Source organism: Vulpes lagopus, chromosome 3 (assembly GCF_018345385.1).
Source record: "Vulpes lagopus strain Blue_001 chromosome 3, ASM1834538v1, whole genome shotgun sequence".
NCBI classification, from domain to species: Eukaryota; Metazoa; Chordata; class Mammalia; order Carnivora; family Canidae; genus Vulpes; species Vulpes lagopus.
The window spans coordinates 164,240,809-164,248,867 of NC_054826.1; the positions used below are offsets into that span (position 1 = coordinate 164,240,809).

Here is an 8,059-nt window from a genome sequence, read left to right on the forward strand (position 1 = left end):
CTAGCAGGGGCACCTGACTGGGTTCAGTTGGTAGATCATGCAACTCTTGGTCTTGGGTTCATGACTTCAAGCCCCATGTTGAGTGTAGAGATTACTTAAATAAATAAATCTTTTTTAAAAAGAGTCTAGCAAATGCATAACAGACACTGTTTATTAAATAAATTATAGGATTATGGAAGCACACATTTTGCATCTAATTTCTACAAATATTAATATATCCTTTTTGTTGACAAGAGAGTTTCCCATATATTTTTTCTTTCTGTCATGACTGTCACAGGGTTGGGATGGGATAAGTCACAAAGGCTTCTGGGGACTATTTGATGAAATTGTCTAAGTGAAAATGGACACAGAATAATTAATACAAACTAATTAAGTTACTGAATTTTAGGGACAAAGGAATACTTTACTTACCCAGAGGAGAAAACACATTTAATGGTTAATTTTACGTGTCAAATTAACTAGGCCAGGGGTTATCCAGATATTGGTCAAATCTTATTCTAGGATTTGTCTGTGAGGGCGTTTCCGGATGAGATTAACATTTGAATCAGAAAACCCCATAAACAGGGATCCCTGGGTGGCGCAGCGGTTTGGCGCCTGCCTTTGGCCCAGGGCACGATCCTGGAGACCCGGGATCGAATCCCACGTCGGGCTCCCGGTGCATGGAGCCTGCTTCTCCCTCTGCCTTTGTCTCTGCTTCTCTATCTCTCTGTGACTATCATAAATAAATAAAAATTAAAAAAAAAAAGAAAACCCCATAAACAAATTGTTCTCCCTAATATGGATGGACCTTCTCCAAATCAGCTGAAGACTTGAATAGAACAAAAAGACTGAGGAAGAGGGAACTTTGCCTGCCTAACTGTTGAGCTGGGACATCAGCTTCCTCCTGCCCTTGGGCTAGAACTTGCACCAATTGATTTTCCTCAGACTTTCAGACTTAGACTGAAAATTATATCAGTGGCTCTTTCGGTTCTCAGGCCTTTGGAGTCAAATTGGAACTACGCCACCAGCTCTCTTGGGTCTTCAGCTTACCAACTGCAGATCTTGGGCCTTCTCAGCTTCCATAATCATGTGAGCCAATTCCTTATTTTATGTATTATATAGTTTATATCTACACCTATATAAATACATAAATTAGATATATATATCTCAGGGACACAATATCTACATGCCCTTTTTGGACAAAATCCAACCAGCCAAGAGATGAATCAAAATAAAGTTCTCCTGAAATAGGGAAGTTGTGGTGAAACAGCCAAGAACAAGACTTGTGGTCCCCAAACAGCACTAAGAAAGCCTGAAAACATGAAAATGACAACTTACCGAGAAAATCAGCAAGACAGAGGAAGGGATGAGAGTAAATTGAAAAATACATATATTCTCATTTAAATAATAGCAAAATAATAGATAACATTAAAAAAACACATGGAACAAATGGCTCCAAAGTCTTGGTTTTTCAAAACCTTTTATTATTAACTTTTGAAGGATTCTTTACAAAGTAATACATCTTCATGAATAAACATTCACTTAAATTTAGCAATTCCATCAGTTTCATCCATTTTTCTTCCTTTAAAATTTTATGGAAAAAAAATTAAATAAAAAATAAATAAAATTTTGTGAAGTTAAATTTAAAAATTTTAATTATAAGAGTGCCTTGCTGGCTCAGTCAGTAGAGCATGATGCTCTTGATCCCAGGATCGTGAGTCCAAGCCCAACATAGGGCATAGAGCTTCCTCAAAAATAAATAAATAAGTAAAATTTTAAAAATAATAATAATAAATTAAAATTTTAACATAATAAAGAATGGATGAGATCTATTTTTTTTTTAAGATTTTATTTATTTATTCATGAGAGACACAGAGAGAGGCAGAGACACAGGCAGAAGGAGAAGCAGGCTCCCTGCAGGGAGCCCAATGTGGACCTCAATCCCAGGACTCGGGGTCATGCCCTGGGCCGAAGGCAGACACTCAACCACTGCGCCACTCAGGTGCCCCCTATTATTATTGTTTTTAGAGAGAAATAGGAAGGGAGGGGCAGAGAGAGAGAATGAGAGAGAAACTTAATCAGGTTCCACATCCAGTATGGAGCCCGATGCAGGGCTCAGTCTCCCAACCCTGAGATCATGACCTGAGCCGAATCCAAGAATTGTATGCTTAACTGACTGAGCCACCCAGGCTCTCTGGATGTAAGCTATTATTAATCAATTATTTCTCTCTAACTTCTCTACCCAAATATACATAGAAAACATGTTAGAAAGCTTTTTTTGCTTTCCCAGAGAAAGTGTCCCCTACAAACATTATGAACATTATATCCCAATATGTTTTCCACATCGATAAAACAACAAATATTCCCAAGCATAAAAGAACCCAGTAAATATAAAAATCTTGAGACTTTTAAGGAACAAATATGTATGCTTTAATTTATGCCAGTGAAATTAATTCAATAAAGAGATGAATTAAAGGTATGTATAATTAAAATTATTTTTGTTTTTAAATAGTGAGAGCCAAAACCATTTTTACCCACACAGCTTATTGTCTACCTTTTTAGGACTTTATTATCCCACCCTCATCATCAATATAACTTTAGCATTCCAAAAAAACTCTTACACAGTAAAATAAAAGTCGCAAGTAACTCTTTTGTTCTTTCCAATTTCATGAAAGGTCCATTAATTTTTCATTTAGAGAAACATAAGTGACAGTTTACATCGCCAGGCTCAACCCATCACCTCAAAATCCACCAATTTTTAAATATTACAACGGGAGCTTGGTTAAGGGAGAAAGAGCGTGGCCGTGTGATTTGTGGAAGATTATCTTACTACCACCTATTCTGTCCAGAAGGTCTCAGCTGTTGTAATTAAAGAGTCATACCTCCCATAATAAATGGTAATGTTGGAAAGGGTAATTGTAATGTGATAGTTGTACCTTTAGTTCAGTGGTTTTCTAATTCGGTGTGAGAATTTACCAAAGCACAGAGCTTATTAAACACACCAGTTCCAAAGCCTTCTTCCAGAGTCTGATAGGACCCAGGAGAATGCATTTCTCTCAAGCACTCCAGATGGTTCTGAGGCACGAAGTCCATGATCCACACTTCTGACAAATACTCCTAGAGACCGAAGGTGAAGGTGTTACACAGGCTTTTCTCCCCTCAACCTCCCAAGAAGGAATGCAACAGCTACCTTTAAAATTCTATTTTTAAGGCAGTTAAACCCACCTGAGACCTTTGTTAGGGAATCTTAGTCTTTGTCGTCTTGTTTGCCTCCAGCTTTTATGCACTTTTTTCCTCCTCATCACTATCCTGATCTTCTGAGATATGCTTGAATTTTCTTGCTTGTACTCACTTCTTGCCTAGATTATTTACCTTGTATTTTCTTATTTAGTTGTAATTTTTGTTGAATTCTATCTTCAGGTTGCTGTAGACTTACTAGTAAATTACTTCTATCTAATAGGTCAACACTTAGTCAAGGGTGCGGTACCTGACTCCTCTGGAGCCGTATCACGACTGCCATTCCTTTTATTGTTCAACTGATTGTTTTAAGTATGTTTGCTGGATAGTAATCTCTATAAGAACAGAGAGTTTGTCTCATACCCAGACATTTTTAAACCAAAATGTATCCATGATACTTGTTAAAGAACAGAAAGGTAGAATGTACTCAACAGAACTACCATGATGGTGCTAGAAGCCACAGCAATGGAGTTTTGAACTGAGGGAATGTGATTGGACTCAACTCTCAATACGAGGAAAATGGGAATTTATAGCAAAGGAGTGGGGTGCGGGATGGAAGGGAGTCAGTAAAAGGGAAATAGCAAGGATAACGGCTATTCTGGCTAAACTGACCTAAGAGGATGCTTGCTGAGTGTAGATCACAGCGCTCAGACATCACCTGAGGGATGATGGAGGATATGGGACCCCATCAGGATATCAGGAATGGGGGATTCTGGTTAAACTGATACATCAGTGTTCTTGTAACACTGGGCAATGCAGAGATCAACACAGAAAAAAAAAGGAAAAAAGTCAAGACCTAGTTAAAAAAGATCTCAAAAGAACCCAGTAAGAATTTGATCAACGGAAGAATTTCTGGAAAAAAAAAAAAAAAAGAAACAGGGCGGGGCAAGAATCTTTGTCACTACATCTCCAGATCCTAACAGAATGCTTCCACATGATAAATCATCAGTAAATATTTGCTAAATTAGTTAGCATAAAAATGAAAAATGTTGGTCAAATTCATTGATTTCTATGTTAGTGGAACCAATGGTAAGATAGGCTTTCTAACAGAAATTTGCCAACGAGTTATATTATTACGTAGGATCACTCCTCATTGGTGATAATAGAACAGCATAAAATATCAAATCTGAGAAGGAATCAGTGCAATGAAAAGATTAAAAGTCTTTGAATCTTGGGACACCTGAGTGGCTCAATCAGTTAAGCATCTGCCTCTTGGCTTCAGCTCAGGTCATGATCGAGCCCCATGTCGGGCTCCAAGTGTGTGGAGTGTGCTTCTCTCCCTCACTCTCCCTCTGCACCTCCCCTCTCTCACACACACAAGCTCTCTCTTGCACACGCACTCTCTCTCTCTAAAATAAATAAATAAATAAAATCTTTTTAAAAAAGGAAACTTTTGAATTGTATAAGAACTTTTTAAGATCCTAGGTAATAAATTTATTCTCTGTGTGATCTTAAGGAAGTTATTAAACCTTTCTGGGATTTCGATTACCTGGAAATTGGTGGTTATATTAACTAGGTCACTTATTTATGGGTTAGAAGGGTTGACAAACTATGATCTATGGGCCAAATCTGTTCTTGTGCAGTCTAGGAACAAACAGTGGTTTTCACATTTTTAAATAGTTGAATAGAAAAAGGAAGAGCAAGACAGACTCTATGTGACCCACAAAGCCCAAATATTTACTATCTTGCCCTTGAGAGAAATAATTTGCTAATCCCTGTGTGATGGTTAAATTTATATGTCAACTTGACTGAACCAAGGAATGCCCAGATCAACCTTATTTGGAGGGTATGTCTGTGAGGGTGATTCTGGATAGGTTAGCATTTGAATCGGTGGACCCAGATTGCCTTCCCCAATATGTGTGGGCTTCATCTGATACATTGACAGGTTTCAAAAAGAACAAAATAGAATAAAAAAGCAAAGGAAGAAGAAACGTATTTCCTTGTTTCCTGCCTGCTGAGCTGAGCTATCAGTCTCCTTCTAACTTGGAATGGAATTTGCACCATGGGCTCCCCTGGTTCTCAGGTCTTCAGATCCAGACTGGAATTATAACACCAGCTCTCCTGGGTCTCCAGCTGGTAGGTGGCAGATCTTGGGACTTGTCAGCCTCCATAATCATGTGAGCTCATTCCTGAGAAGAAATCTCTTCCTGTGTTATATATATATATACACTATTGGTTCTGTTTCTGTGAAGAACCCTGACTAATATACCCTAAAATGGTAAAATGCTAACGAGCTGATATAGGCAGTTGAGGTAGGTTAATGAAGGGACTGAGTCAAAGCAAATTGGTTTTTTGTTAACAATGTCATTAATTAATATAGAGGAAAAAGCATTCAATAGGTCAATAATTACCAAGTGCCAGAGGGTGTGTTGATTTTCTCCAGCAACAAAATCTCATCTAGAAAAGCAGCTACTAGAACCACCACCAGATTAGGCTGACAGTAACCCACTTTCATTCTCTAAGATCTGCCTGTCTTCTAAACAGACCCAAAAGGTGAGCTGAATTGGAGCTGTAGACATCGTCATTCCTGCATCTCCCAAGTCCTTGCAGGCACTAGCTTCAGCCACCGAGTAAAGGCGGACATAGAACACCCTTCCCGGTTTGCATGGAACTTTCTTGGTTTGGCATTCTAGGACTCCCCTCGTCCTGGATGAGCCAGAGTGGTTCCGAATCCTAATATAAGGAGTATAATAGTGATTTGGTTGCTTCTAAGTGACCTGGAGAACAAGAGGAAAGAAAATTATAAACTCAGAGTTTTAAGTTAACCACCCAAAGTCTGGGTCAGGACCTGAAACTCTAGAATGGACTGTCCTGAAAGGAACCTTTGCCTTACACGGGGATTATATTATAAGTGTCTACTGATAACAATTTAAGTAACTGTTTTGCCACTGCATGCTGTGAAAAACAAGTGAACTTTCTACCAATGGAAACAAGGTCATTACTGCCTTTAATTACATCCAAGAACCAATTCCAGAAAATCCAGAGCCGGTTCAGGATACCAATCCTTAAGGTTATGTCCTTCTGGAACCATGTCAATATGAACTTCTACAATAGGTTCAATCAGAGAAAAAGAACTGGCCTAAGTGATACAGAAGAAGGACTTTATTAAGAGATTAGGCCTTTCGGTACCCTGGGGGCTGGTAGTGCCGCACGTTGTATTTGAAAGCAGAAAACAAAATTTTACTACTCGAAGAGTAAATTCAGGTTAAACTCAGCCAATTTAGAACTTCTCATTTTCTGCTTCTCTCAAAGAAATGGCATATAAGTTCCCAAAGAAGGGTCATCAAAAGAAGCCGGGAGGTGGGGTTGCGGGGAGGGGGATTGCTCTCTTTGGTAACACATATACCAAAATTGGAACTATACAGAGAAGATTAGCATGGCTCCTGCAGAAGAACGACATTGCAAATTCATGAAGTGTTCTATATTTTTGCCTGTGATTTGCCCTGGGTCTGTTTTCCAATAAAAGAAGGAAGAAGAAGAGGAAGAAGAAGAAGAAGAAGAAGAAGAAGAAGAAGAAGAAGAAGAAGAAGAAGGAGAAGGAGAAGGAGAAGGAGAAGGAGAAGGAGAAGGAGAAGGAGAAGGAGAAGAGAAGGAGAAGGAGAAGGAGAAGGAGAAGGAGAAGGAGAAGGAGAAGGAGAAGGAGAAGAGAAGGAGGAGGAGGAGGAGAAGGAGAAGGAGAAGGAGGAGAAGGAGAAGGAGGAGAAGGAGAAGGAGAAGGAGAAGGAGAAAGAAGGAGAAGGAGAAGGAGAAAGAAGGAGAAGGAGAAGGAGAAAGAAGGAGAAGGAGAAGGAGAAGGAGAAGAGGAGGAGGGAGGAGGAGGAGGAGCCTAGGTCTGTTTTCCAATAAAAGAGGAAAGAAGAAGAAGAAGAAGAAGAAAAGAAAAGAAGAAGAAGAAGAAGAAGAAGAAGAAGAAGAAGAAGAAGAAGAAGAAGGAGAAGAAGAAGAGAAGAGAAGAGAAGAGAAGGAGAAGGAGAAGAAGAAGAAGAAGAAGAAGAAGAAGAGAAGGAGAAGAAGAAGAAGAAGAAGAAGAAGAAGAAGAAGAAGAGAAGAGAAGGAGAAGGAGAAGGAGAAGGAGAAGGAGAAGGAAGAAGGAAGAAGGAAGAAGGAAGAAGGAGAAGGAAGAAGAAGAAGAAGAAGAAGAAGAAGAAGAAGAAGAAGAAGAAGAGGAGGAGGAGGAGGAGGAGGAGGAGGAGGAGGGGGAGGAGGAGGAGGGAGGAGGAGGAGGAAGAGGAGGGGTGGGAGGTGGGAGGAAGCCTTGTCCCCCTAGTCTCCGGGGCCCTACGCTCTGCTGCCATCTAGTGAGATTCCACCCGCCCGCAAGGCGCACTGTGTCCTCCACCCACCTTGGCATTCCTCGGGGCAGCCAGGTTCCCACCTGGTCCTTGGTCTGAGGGTCCACACCTCTTTCCTCTGGGCTGTCCCTCATCAGGAACAGAAAACTTTCTCAGGTCTTCCAAGCTTCAGGTTCGCGCTCTCTCTCTCTCTCTCTCTCTCTCTCTCTCCCCCCCCCCACCCCATTTTCTCTCAACAGCTGTGTCTCCTTAAGGATATGGGGGGAACCAGCACCCCACCCCAGCCCAGTGCCACTGACTTCCATGGAACCTTCTGACCTCTCACTGTACTTTGGGGCCCTCCTGCCACAGAGGCACGGGGACCCCCTGACACAGTGAGGTGGCCTTCCCGTGTGGTTTCAGACGGGAAATGAGGAAACAGGTGCTCCTACTTCCCGGGGGGCCTCCCTCCCCCCTCACTGAGCCCTTGCAGGCTCTCCTCGCCCTTCGCCGGCCAGCGCCAGCCTTACCTCCTCCACTCTTCTCCCAGTTCAGGCCCATGGAAGGTTCCT

The 8,059-nt window shown here is 41.0% G+C and overlaps 1 non-coding gene across 1 annotated transcript; it reads left to right on the forward strand.

The window, feature by feature from the left end:
• Nucleotides 1–6,537: 6,537 nt before the first annotated feature.
• On the forward strand, nt 6,538–6,645 carry LOC121488469. Its single transcript, XR_005987097.1, has one exon. It is a non-coding gene; the product is annotated as a U6 spliceosomal RNA (small nuclear RNA).
• The last annotated feature ends 1,414 nt before the right edge of the window (nt 6,646–8,059 follow it).